The sequence below is a fragment of the Equus przewalskii genome, chromosome 15 (genome assembly GCF_037783145.1).
Source record: "Equus przewalskii isolate Varuska chromosome 15, EquPr2, whole genome shotgun sequence".
Lineage (NCBI taxonomy): Eukaryota > Metazoa > Chordata > Mammalia > Perissodactyla > Equidae > Equus > Equus przewalskii.
Genome location: NC_091845.1, coordinates 45150466 through 45163763, shown reverse-complemented (window position 1 = coordinate 45163763; position 13298 = coordinate 45150466). Strand labels below are relative to the sequence as shown.

The following is a 13298-nucleotide window of genomic DNA, read 5'->3' as shown; positions in this document are numbered from 1 at the left end:
ACCCTGACCCAGACTCAGCCCTGACCTTGTGGAGGCCTAAAAGAAATCTGAACCCATCAAGACAGAAGTGTTTGCACAAATAACGTGTGGTTATGATATTACATGTAACAATGGAACAAGTATCACATTAAACATGTGAGCCGAGAATTATGGGTGATGAAGGAGAACTTCTTGGAAGGAAAACTCGATGGGCTGGACTGTCTTAGTCATTTTGGTACCCCCAGAACCCAGCCCCAAGGCTCAGGAAACATTGAGAGGGAGGGAGCAATTTGGACCTTGAAATACAGAAAGAGAGCCTTCCAGACAGAAGGAGCAGCATGAGCAGAGATAGGCATCTGTGGTGGATAGGTGGTCCCCAGGATCCCCACCTCCTGGTGTTGACATCTTGTGTGATCCCCTCCCCTTGAGTGTGGGTGGGATCTGTGACTTGCCTCTAACCAGGAGAACACAGGAAGAGAGATGGGAGTGTGTGGTTATGTAATCTAAGATTGTAGTGCCCATCATGCTATTGTCCCTCTCCCTTCCTGGCTTTGAAGGAGCAAGCAGCCATGATCGGGAACCCCACACAGCAAGGAAGCCAGGCAGTGTCTTAGGAATTGAGGAGAGTCTTTAGCTAGCAGCCTGCAAGGGCTTCCAGCAGCAAGCACAAAAATGAGGCTCTTAGTCCTACAGCCACAAGGAACTTAACTCTGTCAACGACTACGTGAGCTTGGAAGTAAATCCTTACCCACTTGAGGCTCAGATAAGACCACAGCCTTGGCCAACACCTTGATGCAGGTTTTATGAGACCCTGAAGTGATACCAACCCTGATATCAGTTTCCCCACATTAAACCCAGCATATATAGGGTTAAAACCAAAACACGCATTCCCTGCTTACTCTCTGGCTTCCTGGCTCCAAAATCCACTATCCTCCATGGAGACAGACACCTTCAAGGACAAGCACCTGGACTATCTCCTCCCGCAAAGAGATAGAGGCTGGTGGGAAAGCTGCTGATCAGCAAGGTCATGGGCTGCCTCCTCTCTGCAAGTGTCTCAAGGCCAAAGACAGGCTGGTGGGAAAGCTCCGACCAGCAAGGCCATATGCTCCCCCTCCCCTACCTAAAACCCCAAATAAAACCCTTCCTTTTAGCTTTTTGGGGAGTTTGGGATTTCAGCGTTAGCTGCCCTCTCTCCTTGCTCAGTGCTGTGCAAAAATAAAACTCTCCTACTTTCTTCCATCACACCCGGTGTCAGAGATTGGCTTGCTGCGCAACGGGTGAGCAAACTCACTTCAGGTTCGGTAACAATTTGGCAACCCAGATGGGACAATGTCCCAGGTGGACATCTCGCCTGTGGCACACTGGCCTCTGGCTAAAGGCCTCTCTTGGAAGCTGTCCTGCAGCTGCCTGAGCCCCTTGTCTCAGGGACAGCCCCAAGTGACTGGCTGCTAGCCAGAGGTCGTTGGCCCACAGCGCTTTTGCTTTGGTGGTGGAAGAAAATAGGTTTAGGACTTGGGAAGACGTCTCTTGTAAGTAGCTGGTAGTTTTTGTTTTTGTCTTTGTGTTAACCTTTTCCAACAGGACCAGCTGGAAATAATGGGTACCTTGGCAGCCCTCTGGGCTCATTTGTTTTGAAGTTGCTGCAACGCCCCAGCCAAATTTTGGTTAAGTCCCCCGGGTGTGCACAACCGAGGCCCCTTGTCCTTGCTCATCTGGGAAGATCTGCATGGCGGACCTTCATTTGTTGGGCGCCCCCGAGTGTAGGACACGGACTAAGCTGGGACTGGAAGCACTTTGGTTTTTGGTTTTGGTCTTTGTTTTGGCTTCCGTTTGTGGCCGAGGGCTTTTTGAGAATGCGCGCTTGTTTGGTATTTGTTGTTGTTTGTCTGTTTGTCTGTCCTTTTAAAAGTGTTAACATGGGAGATGCTGCATTTATTCCACCTAAGAGCCCCTTGGGAAAAACTTTGGCTGATGGTCGACCTATAGCTATAAGCCAATGTCTAAAGAGGGATGATTTTCTTTTGTAGCACCACGTGGCCACAATATTCTTTAAACTCCGGAGAGAAAAAAATGGCCAAACGATGGATCCTCAAGTTGGGAAACTTTTTAAAGAGCTCTTATGATAAACAACTGTTTTATTGGTACCTGTGAAAAGACCAAATTAAGAAGAAACTATAATGACTAGTCTTAAGAACTTAATCAAACTTGGGTCTTAGCTTCTCGTAGTCTTACAGATGCTAATAAAAATGTTAAGTTAACTCAGAGAAATCAGAAAGGGAAGAGTCACAGGACTCATCCCAATGGGATAAATGGAACAAATATAAATGAAGTTAAAACAAACCTTGTAGTAAAACACTGCCTAAGGTTGGATGGGCTAAAGGGACCCCCCATTGGCTCCCTAACGTTAAAGGACATCAGACAAACCTGTTCTATTTACCCCAGTTTGAAAAACGTAAAAGGTCAGGAGGCAAAAATCAGAGTGAGAAACCTGACCAACAAGCGTTTGGGGCAACAGTTAGGCTACTAAGATTAATAAGACTATAAAGATTAAAGTATTTAAGCTAATATTATATGAAGAGGTTATGTCAACTTTGCCTGGATGTTTTCTTTGGGAATAAATGTTGTGTCTAACTGGGAATGCTTTCCGCTGAACAATATTGTAATACCAAAACTTGTTAATAGAATTCTAATGTAAGTTATAATTAAAAGTATAAGGGTTAGTAAAACTAAGATAAAGTTTTGTAAAAATTGATATACTTAAACAGGCCAATTTCAGTTCACCCAAACTAATGTATGCAATTGGAAAAGCCAGCTGCAACAACGGGGAGCCTGTTTTAATCTTTTGAGGCTTCTAAATAAAATTAGAAATACTTTACTGCCTCTTTAAGAGAAAATAATTAAATAATTAAACATGCCAGCAGCCAACCCAAATCTGCTGCTTTTGTCTACTCTCTTGCTGAGCTTCCCAGCAAGCTGAGCTTCACTTCAACTCCCCCAAAATTTATGACCTAAAATTGAACAAGTAAAAATAAGTAAACTTCTGAGATAATTTGGAATTGTAATGGCCATTCTGAAAACCTGTTTCAGAAGAGGATTCAAAATCTCTCATAATGGTGTGCAGTCTTTAATGAATATGCAAAAACTTCTAAGAGACAAAGTTATTTAACATGATATAAAATTATCTTTGATGAATGAAAGCCTGTTTAAGTTTGCTGGTTTCATTTAAAATGAACACGTCCTCAAAGTTATCAGCATTGGCTATGATGCAGACATACAGCCTGGGTTTACTGGTCAAATGAGCTCATGTCATCTCTGTTATAAAATTTATCAGCAAAAGTCATAACTGAGTATAATAGCTAATTTTGTTTAATGTCTCATGGAATTTTTGTAGATGATCTAAATATAATTGTTAAGAACAGGTAAACTAAATAAATGTCAAAAAAATAAAAGTTTTTGGGAAAACTTTTTAAACAATAATTATATGTATAATTATATGTATAATAATTATATTATGATATATGTACTTAAAACAACTGAGGACAATAGTTAACTGCTGTAATGTCACATGAAGTTTTTAAGAGTAATTATTAAAACTGGTAAGAGTTTTAAGTACAATAATTATGTTTTATAGTCTGCATACTTAAAAACAGCTTCCAAAATCTTTTTTTATATATAAAAAATTTTATAGCTCTACTAAATGAAATTAAATAATAACAGTTTATTGGGTATCTAGGTCATTTCCACATAAGATAAAATATAAAAGGTTAACTACTAAGCATATATTTATCTGCCTTTGGTTTCTTATATCAAAGAGACTAAAAAGTGCTTAGGTTTATTGATAAATGAGTTTTATATATGCTGAGAAATTTTCTATGAGAAAACATATATTTCTAAAAGATCTGTATACAAGGAAAGCAAAATATATGTTTTCAGTAAAAAGATATAAAGAATGGAAATATTTTTTATCTTGAGTTGAGAAAGATAAATTTGTCCTAAAGTGCTGGGACAAATTCTTAATGTAAAAAAAGTAACCAAAGGTTTGTAAAAGTAAAACCCTAAAGAGATTTATGTATGGTCAAGTTGACCAGGATTAAAGTAAATCCAATTAAGTAAATAAACTTATATGTCAAAAGTAAACTGGTACAAAATTAAAACTTAGTTTCCTCTTTCTTAAAAGGATAATTTTCCTAAATTTTTAATCTGCTCTTAATAAAAAGATTATAAAAAGTCTTTTGTTGACTATTTTAACTCTGTTTCCCCTTGACTGTTTCTGTTGTCACTTTGAATAGATACCTGAACACGGTTTTACAGTGAACTTTGTTTCCTATCTGAACAAATGTTTTAAAGCTTTTAAGATTTTTGACAAGCTTCCCCCCACACACAAATATTCAAGTCTTGAATAAAAGCTTTCTTTTGACCTGGAAGAGGAGGGAAGGTTTCTCTGGGGATTTTCAGAGGGCCCCTGGGACTTCTTGGAGAAATTTACTCTCTTCCTATAAGAAAAGAATGTTAAACTAATAAGGCTTATTTTGTATATTAAATTACACGAGAAGCGTTGTCAAATAAATAATGATAAACTTTCTTAAATGGTATTATGTAAATGAGTGTTATTGATATAAACATTTAAAAAATTATCTGATCTGTTCTGATTGTCAGCTATAATCCTGGTTATTATCTCAAAATGTTGTGTATCACAGACATGGTCAAATGCCTTTGTCAGTTACCATTTTTTAATGTTTTGTTATTTATGAACAGTGGCTATTTTACTTTAATGTTTTTGCAAATATGTTTCATCTTCAGAGAAATTCATGGAAAGGACTCTGACACTCTAGAATACAGGTTTCTAATAAACGTTCAGATTGTAAAACTAAACTGGGTAAAAATTACAGAACTCCAACAGAGAAACTGATGACCTCACAAACTGCTGACAGAAGATTAAGATCAAGAACCAATTACGCAGGACAGAACAAACTGATAGGGATGATTATAATTTTCAGAATTTTTGGTTGAGATATTGCTGATTTTTGATGTTTTGCTTTTTTCAGAGTTAAGAAAACCTTTTTCTCTATTCTCTTGAAGAACTATGACTTACAGCAATTTATAAACAAAATTGAAACATTTGTCTTTTCCTCCCTTTCTGAGCCCTCCAAAACATAAAAACCCCTGAAGTGTAAGTATTCTTATTCTTGTGGCAATATAGTTGTTTGCGTAAGTCCAATAAGAATCTGTTCTTCTTTTAACAGGACACAATTGGAAACACTGGTTATATTACCAAGGCTTTGACTGGAACATCATGTTTGAAAAAACATATGGGCTTGGATATAATAAAACAGCTTTTGAGGAATGAAGGTTGACATTCTGGAATAAAGCCACTTGGAAATATTGGCCTGGTACTGTGTTTATGGGTTCTGTAACCTGGTAAGGTTGAGCAAAGAATGTCACTCCCTCTGGCAGGTACAAGGAACCTCAATATTTTGGGGAACCTCACGAAGAGAGGGATTCACCCAAATCTGTAGTTACTGCAGGCAGAATCTGATAACAGGTGCTTTGCTTGGCTTTCCTTGAGAGACCTTTACAGTTCAACCTGAGATTCCTTATAAGGTTCCAGCAAAGCAGATTAAAAAGAGCCTATATGATCAATTACTATTCTTGCTGTACTTATGTAAATAATTATGCCAAATTTATTAAAACTAAACACTGTGCAAACCAGTTAGTCTTAATTTGTCTATGTCTAGTGAAATTCAGGGTGATTTTAGGGAGGAAGATTATGTTTCAATAGAAACTATAATACATGTTTATAGATATTAGATTTTAGTTTTTTCAATTGTCTTTGAAATTTTTGTTTTACTTCTGTTAACTGGACTGGATCTTGAATTCTTTGTCTCCTGAAATATCTGGCTAAAAAACCCCAAACTAACATTTTCAGGGTTTTTCCCCATTATTTTCATTTGGAGTCATTGAAAACTAAATCTGCCCTTTTTCTTAAAGCCTTACAAACTGAAGCTGGAAGACCTAATATAAACTTAAGAGAGATTCATGTCTACTGCTGTGTAAGCCACTCAAAAAGCTACCTGAGTGCCGGATGACACCATCAAAGACATTTCAAACTGCAAAAGATGCTTCAACCCTGACTTCTAAGATCTTGATTGGCTACCCCCTGGGCTCAGAAACTGGTTTATAATTTGCTCCAATCATTAACCTTGTTTTTCTCTTTTTGTTTCTCTAGAAAAACTTCTTATTAAATACCTGGTTACTTACGTACATGATACAGGCCTAACTTCAGGAGCCCACCAGCATTACTGCTTTATTAAAAGACTGGTTCAATGAGATGAAACGACTTACACCCCATTTCAGCAGGAAGTAGCTAGATTCGTCGCCGCCCCAAATCCCTCAAGATTGAAGGATGGACATAAAATAGGGGGGAGTTGATACCAACCCTGCTATCAGTTTCCCCACATTAAACCCAGCATATATAGGGTTAAAACCAAAACACGCATTCCCTGCTTACTCTCTGGCTTCCTGGCTCCAAAATCCACTATCCTCCATGGAGACAGACACCGTCAAGGACAAGCACCTGGACTATCTCCTCCCGCAAAGAGATAGAGGCTGGTGGGAAAGCTGCTGATCAGCAAGGTCATGGGCTGCCTCCTCTCTGCAAGTGTCTCAAGGCCAAAGACAGGCTGGTGGGAAAGCTCTGACCAGCAAGGCCATATGCTCCCCCTCCCCTACCTAAAACCCCAAATAAAAACCCTTCCTTTTAGCTTTTTGGGGATTTTGGGATTTCAGCGTTAGCTGCCCTCTCTCCTTGCTCAGTGCTGTGCAAAAATAAAATTCCTACTTTCTTCCACCACCCCCGGTGTCAGAGATTGGCTTGCTGCACAATGGGTGAGTGAACTCACTTCAGGTTCGGTAACAGAAGTACAGCTCCTAGCTGAACTGTGCTCAGACTCCTGACCCACAGAAACTGTGAGATAACAAACGATCATTGTTTTAAGCTGCTAAGTTTGTAGTCATTTGTTACACAACAATAGATAACTGACAGAGGGCTGTACTGGGAAGTCTTGACAGGACTTTCGGTCATTGGGATGGTTGAGGGCAGCTGTCAGTGACAAAATATTGCACAACAGTGGGAGTGGGGGGTCGTGTGAAGCAGATGATACTGGCTACTGTTTACTGAGTACAAACTATAAGCACTATGCTAAAGGCTTACATGTGCTAACTCAATCCCCACAAACTCTAGGATGTGGAGACTAGTGTTACTTCCATTTCACAGATGAGGAAATTGAGGTTCAGAGAAGTTAAGCACCTTGCCCTAAGTCACACAGATGATAAGTGGTAGAGCTGGGACTCAAGCCAAGAAGCCTAACAGCATTGCCCCCATTTTAAAGTGCTTTGCCATGCCCCCTCAAGAGCAAGGGAGCTGGCATGTCAGTCTGAGGAACTGTGTTCTTCAGGCAGTGGGAGCCCTGGATGGTGGGGGACAGGAGAGTGGCACAATTCATTGTGTGTTTTGGAAAGCCGTCACCAACAGAGCAGTAGGGAGGGTGGGGAGCCAGGCTGTGGGGAGACGTAGGGGCTGGGGGAGTTTGTGGAGGATGGGGGAGTCAGGCACCCTGGGAAGGGGCTAGGGAGTGAAGGACCAAGGGGTAGAGCAGAGATGCTGGTAAAAAGCCACCTAGGCCAGCAAGCATCTCTGTGGTCAGGGCTGGATGGAAGTGATCCACTCCAGCCCCAGAGCCTTCCTACCTCCCCACTCATGCTCTGCAGTCCTGTAGGCTGTTCTGCCTCCTGCCATGGTACACTGGGGCTGAGAGAGGCCAAGGCTCCAGTTCACAGCCCCCAGCCAGTCCCTCAGCACGGTCTTCCTTCCTCTTGCAAAGTTTCCTGGGACGTGCACTTGAGGGTGAGTGTTACTGCCCGGCACACAGAGGCGAGGCAGGAATAGCCAAAGCCACTGGGGCACAGACTCCCCATCCCTTGAGACTCAGGTTTGCCCTGGGTCCCATTGAGCCATCCCTGCAGCTTCCACAACCCCCACCAGAAATGAGACAAAACCGGGCATTGACAGGGATGAGCCAGACTTATGGTGAACACTGCAATTAGTTTTTTAATCTGGTGGTTTACAAACCTCTAAGACATCTGGGCAGCTGAGCCTCAAAGCAGCTGACCCCACACTAGCTAATGAGGGCAGTGGCTTCCAGCTGGAATGCCTGGCAGCTGGCACTTCTGAGTAGAGCTGCCCCAAAGCCAAGATGAGCACTGGTGGCTGGACCAACTCTCAGGGTGGCCTCCATAGGAGGAAATGCCCCAGGGCTCAGTGTTGTGCAGTTGGGGCCCAGCCTGCCTGCCTGCTAAAGTCTCTCTCTTGTGCCTGGCGGTACCTACCTCCTCACAGTCCTGCTTTACCCGACTCTCCAGCCACAGCCCCACAGAAGGTTTCTGTCTCTCCTTCTGGGGACACTCTTGCTGTCCTCCACCAGCCTGCAAATCCCACTTGACTTCCACAGGCCAGCATCTCCGTGACACTTTCCTGAATCCCATCAGAGATGCTTTCTCTTTCTCTAAGGCTCCCCAGGACTCTCCCCAGCGGCCCTGACAATGTTTTGTCTCACATACTGGTCCTATCTGCATATTCCCTTTCCTCCTGGACTGAGCTGCCCACTGCTGGGGCTGAGTCTGGTTCAGCTTTGCCCTCCCCTGGAAGCCATGGGGCTCCTGATGGCTTGATGTTGCAGCTCCCGTCTTGTCCCAGGGTCTAGATGCACACATGATGGCATTTCCCTTGACCTCATTGGCTCAACAGCAACCAGCCCAGGCAGGGAGAGAATCTCCAATTGAGGCCATGTGGCCTGAGAAAGCAACAGATCTTGATTAAGGCTCCCCATGGAACAGGGCATCTTAGCCCTGGGTCAACTGACTCCCAAAGAACACAGGAATAGAGGGTTGATGTATTGGGGTGGGAGAAAATGACAGCTTTATTCCCATTAACTTTTAACTGAAGTTTAACATTTTCTTCTATTATGTAAGTAAGCGTCAAAACATAGTGGTATCAGCAGGAGCTGGGACTTTGTCACCGATAGAAATCCCAGATATTTTCATCTCACATTCGCATCGCTGGAGATATCTCAAAATGTCATCCACTCTCATCGCTGCTTTTAAATCACCATAGTTATTCAGCCTGCCAGTAGATCTTGTTATTTGATATACAAATTAAGGAAGACATGTATCATTATGACACAAATTTGTTTTTAATATTTTGATGGCTGTATTTCAATTGATCGCCTTTGTAATCCTTTGTTTTATTTTTTAAGGATACAAAAACATCATCCTAACCAGAGTCCACAAGTTTCACCAGAAGGTCCATGACAGTGAAAAGGTTCAAATACCTGCTTTGGAGAGACCCTCAGGGGAGAGGAAACTGGTGGCCTCCAGTCCGGAGGAATCCTCACTTAACCCTTGGAGAAGTGGGCCCGCAAGTCTTAGAAATGAGTGTTCTGGGGCAGAGGCTGGGCAGCCAGACTAGCAAAGGGCTTTATTCATCTCTTCTTCCTTCTACTTATTTTAACTTGTATGTATGGCTTCAACTTCTGGACATTTCCATTGTGCCCAGCGTGGAGCATAGCCAAAGGGGGTTCCTGTCAGGATAGAGTGGAAACTGACACCCTGAGGGGCACCAGTCTGTAGCCCCTGGATTGGGGTTTTACATGGTGGCCAGGAGCCCACAGGGCAGCCCTCAGTTTCCTAGACAGGGGTCTGGGAGTGATAGAGGCCAAGTTCCAGGGGCTTCCTGGTGATGGCCTGTGTTGGCTGTCACTCAGGGCTGGTGAGACAGGGCCGAGAAGTGAGCTCCAAGGCAGGAACTAGAGTGAGCCCACAGCACCTGCCCTGGGTAGTCAGTGACTGATAGGAGGTCTTCAAATTTCACAGCCTGGACCCCTGTCCTTAGGCACTTGGGTAGGGGGTAGGCAAAATTGGCAAGCTGTCTATGTCAGAGGTGCCAGAGTGGTTCCCAAATCTGTCCTCAACTTCTTCTACAGCATAGCAGCTGCTTTGGGGGTCCCTTCTCTGATTACAGCCACAGCTGCGGTGGAAAGTTCCATGAAGGCTCTCAGCATCCCACTTCAAGGGCACATGGATCTGTCCCTTGGCCTGACTCAAGGTTATCTCTAAAACCACAGACCAGGGGATGGGGTTGGGGTCGAGGGGTACAGTCAACAAGTGCAGGGAAGTTCATTTCCTAGGGTGGGACCCGTAGATAAGTGCCCTGGCTTCCCACCCCCAGGATGGACCACTCTGGGAGGCTTCTGAGGTACTTGCTGAGTTGAGTTCCCATCTCCTAAAGCGGAGACCTCGATAGCACGCTTCTTGCCCCCTTCCTCCAGCCCCATAGGATCACCTCACAAATAAACTATCTGCACCCGAGTTCCTGCCTGTGATATTGTGATTTACAATAAGAAATACGTATTTGGTCTTCATGCCCAGTTCCTGGCACAGAGCTCCTAAAACCCTTGTAATTTCCTAGGTGATAAGAACACTAGGAGCATCTTTTGTTGTAATATTTGGTCTTTGACTCCAGTTTCTAACACAGGGTACTAAATCCCTTGGAATTCTTGGGTGATTGGAGTGTCTTTTTTTCTAATGAGGCAACTCTGTCTGGGCTCCTGCATGGCTCCTAGATGGGGACTAGTCACCAGAAAGACCAAGACACGATTAGAAGCTTGGAATTTTCACCTCCATCCCCTTTCTCTTGAGAAGGGAAAAGGGCTGAAAATGGAGTTAACGATCTATCATGCCCATGTGATGAAGCCTCCATAAAAATCCCAAAAGTATGGGGTTCAGACAGCTTCCAGGCTGGTGAACACGTTCTTGTACTGGGAGGGTGACGCACGCCAACTCCACGGGGACAGAAGCTCCTGCACTCGGGACCCTCCCAGACCTCACTCGACATATCTCTTCATCTGGCTGTTCATCTGTATCCACTATCATGTCCTTTAGTAAACTGGTAAGTGTAAGTGAGTGTTTCCCTGAGTTCTGTGAGCTGCTCTAGCAAATCAATTGAACGCAAGTTGGGGGGTACGGGAACCTCAGATTTATAGCAGGTCAGTCAGAAGCTCAGGTGACGACATGGACTTGGCAATTGATATCTGAAGTGAGGTGGGAGCAGTCTCATGGAACAGAGCCCTTAACTAAGGGAGCTGATGCTCTCACCAGGTAAACAGTGTCAGAATTGAGTTAAATTGAATTAAATTGTAGGACTTCCATCTGGTGTCACAGAATTGCTTGGTGGGGGAAAACCCCCCACACATTTAGTGACCAGAAGTGTTAGAAGTGAAGTGTTCTGGGAGAGTAGTAAAAGAGACACACAGGAGGTGAAGAATTGAGTTTTTCCCTGCTCAGGTGGGAAAGACTGGGTTTTCCTATTCACTGTCCCACGTCCTGCTTTCAGGGAGATCCAAACTAAGACATATAGTCATAGAATGTTTAAGCTGAGTACATGATTGCCCCTGAGAAAGGATACATTTCCAAGCTGTGTTTTAGCTCTGTGTGGCCATGTAACTACGTTTGGGCAAGTGGGATATGAAAAAATGTGACTTTGCAACTTCCAGGTCACTTTGTGACCAGGAAGGAATGTGCCCCCTCCTTCCTCTTCACCCTTTCTCACTGACTGGAAAGCAGAAGTGGTGCTGAGCCAACGTGGGCTGTGTGGACAAGGATCTTCACTTCCTGGTATTCACACCATTGTGTAGCCTCCTCCCACATCAAATCAGGAGCAGGCTGTGTGACCAATAGAATGTGGCAAAAGTGACAGTGTGTGACTCCCAAGACTAGTCACAGAAGCATTACAGCTTCCATCTTGGTCTCTTGGATCCCTCCTGGCTGGGAAGCCAGCCACCATGCCATAAGGACACTCAGCAGTCCTGTGGAGCCATCTAGGTGGAGAGGAACTGAAGCCTCCTGCCAATAGGCCCTCATTTTCAAGTGGGTCACCTTGAAAATGGATCCTCCAGCCCCAGTCAAGCCTTCAGATGACTGCAGCCCTGGCTGATATCCAACTGCATACTTATGAGAGATCTCAAGCCAAAACTGTCCAACCAAGTTGCTCCCAAATTCCTGACCTGCAAAAACCATGAACAATAACAAATAATTTATTTAAGCCACTAAATTTAAGGGTAATTTGCTATGCAATATTAGATAATTGTTATGGGTTGAATTGTGTCCCCCAAAATTCAAACGTTAAAGTCCTAACTGCCAATATCTCAGAATCTAACATTATTCGGAGATAGGGTCTTTACGGAAGTAATCAAGTTAAATGAGGTTGTTAGGGTAGGCCCTAAGCCAATATGATTGGTCTGCTTATAAAAAGGGGCCATTTGGAGACAGACATACACAAGAGAGAACACGTGAGGGTGAAAGCAGAGATTGGAGTGATGCTTCTACCAGCCAAGGAATCCCAAAGATTGCCAGCAAACCACCAGAAGCTGGGTGAGAGGATGCAACAGATTCCCTCTCGCCATCTTGGAAGGAAGCAGTCCTCTGACACCATGATCTCAGACTTCCAGCCTCCAGAACTGGGAGATGATAAATATTTATTGCTTAAGCCATCCTGTTTGCTGTACTTTGTTTCTGCAGCCCAAGCACACTAATACCACAACTGATACAGCTAACATCTGAAGGAGAGTAGAACAACAAGATAGACGGATCCTGGGCCCTTAACAGCACAGTGAGAGCCCCCATACTGACTCTGGTTCTATGTGCAAAAGAAAGAAACTTCTATCTTATTTAAGCCACCGTTCTTTTGGTCTCTGTCACATGCAGCCAAAACTATATCCTAACTAATACAGCATCTAAAACTTCCTCCCCAAGTGTCCTCTCCTGACAGCATTCACAGGGAAGTGATTTCCCCCAAAATGAATAAATGGAAACCTACATTATCAACCATGCGGTGAAGACTCCTTCCCTCCACAGACACTTACGTTTCTTTCATGTGGCAAGCAGGCAGGGCTAGGTCAGAGGAGATGCAGAAAGCCAGCTCCAAGTTCTCCTCGCTGTGAAAGAGCAACACATCCTGGAAGGACGAAGGGAGAGGCCTGGGGGACCACACGGACTATACTTGTTACAGGGATGGAGCAGAGCAACTTACTATAGAAAAAGAAAAAGCGCCAGATCCAAGAGAGAATCTACAGGTCGGGAGCAGAAGCCAACATGAAGATCCAAAGGAAATCCCTCTTTCTGTCACAGAGCTGAAACAAGCCACAGGCAATATCCCACTGCCTCACCCCGCCAAGGTGAACTCTTGCACTCCGCTCTCCCTGGACAAT

The 13298-nt window shown here is 43.8% G+C and overlaps 1 long non-coding RNA gene across 1 annotated transcript; it reads left to right on the top strand.

The window, feature by feature from the left end:
- The first annotated feature begins 1136 nt into the window (after positions 1–1136).
- On the top strand, positions 1137–6829 carry LOC139076168 (uncharacterized). Its single transcript, XR_011527488.1, has 3 exons — positions 1137–1256; positions 5223–5397; positions 6206–6829. It is a non-coding gene; the product is annotated as an uncharacterized lncRNA (long non-coding RNA).
- Positions 6830–13298: the final 6469 nt, after the last annotated feature.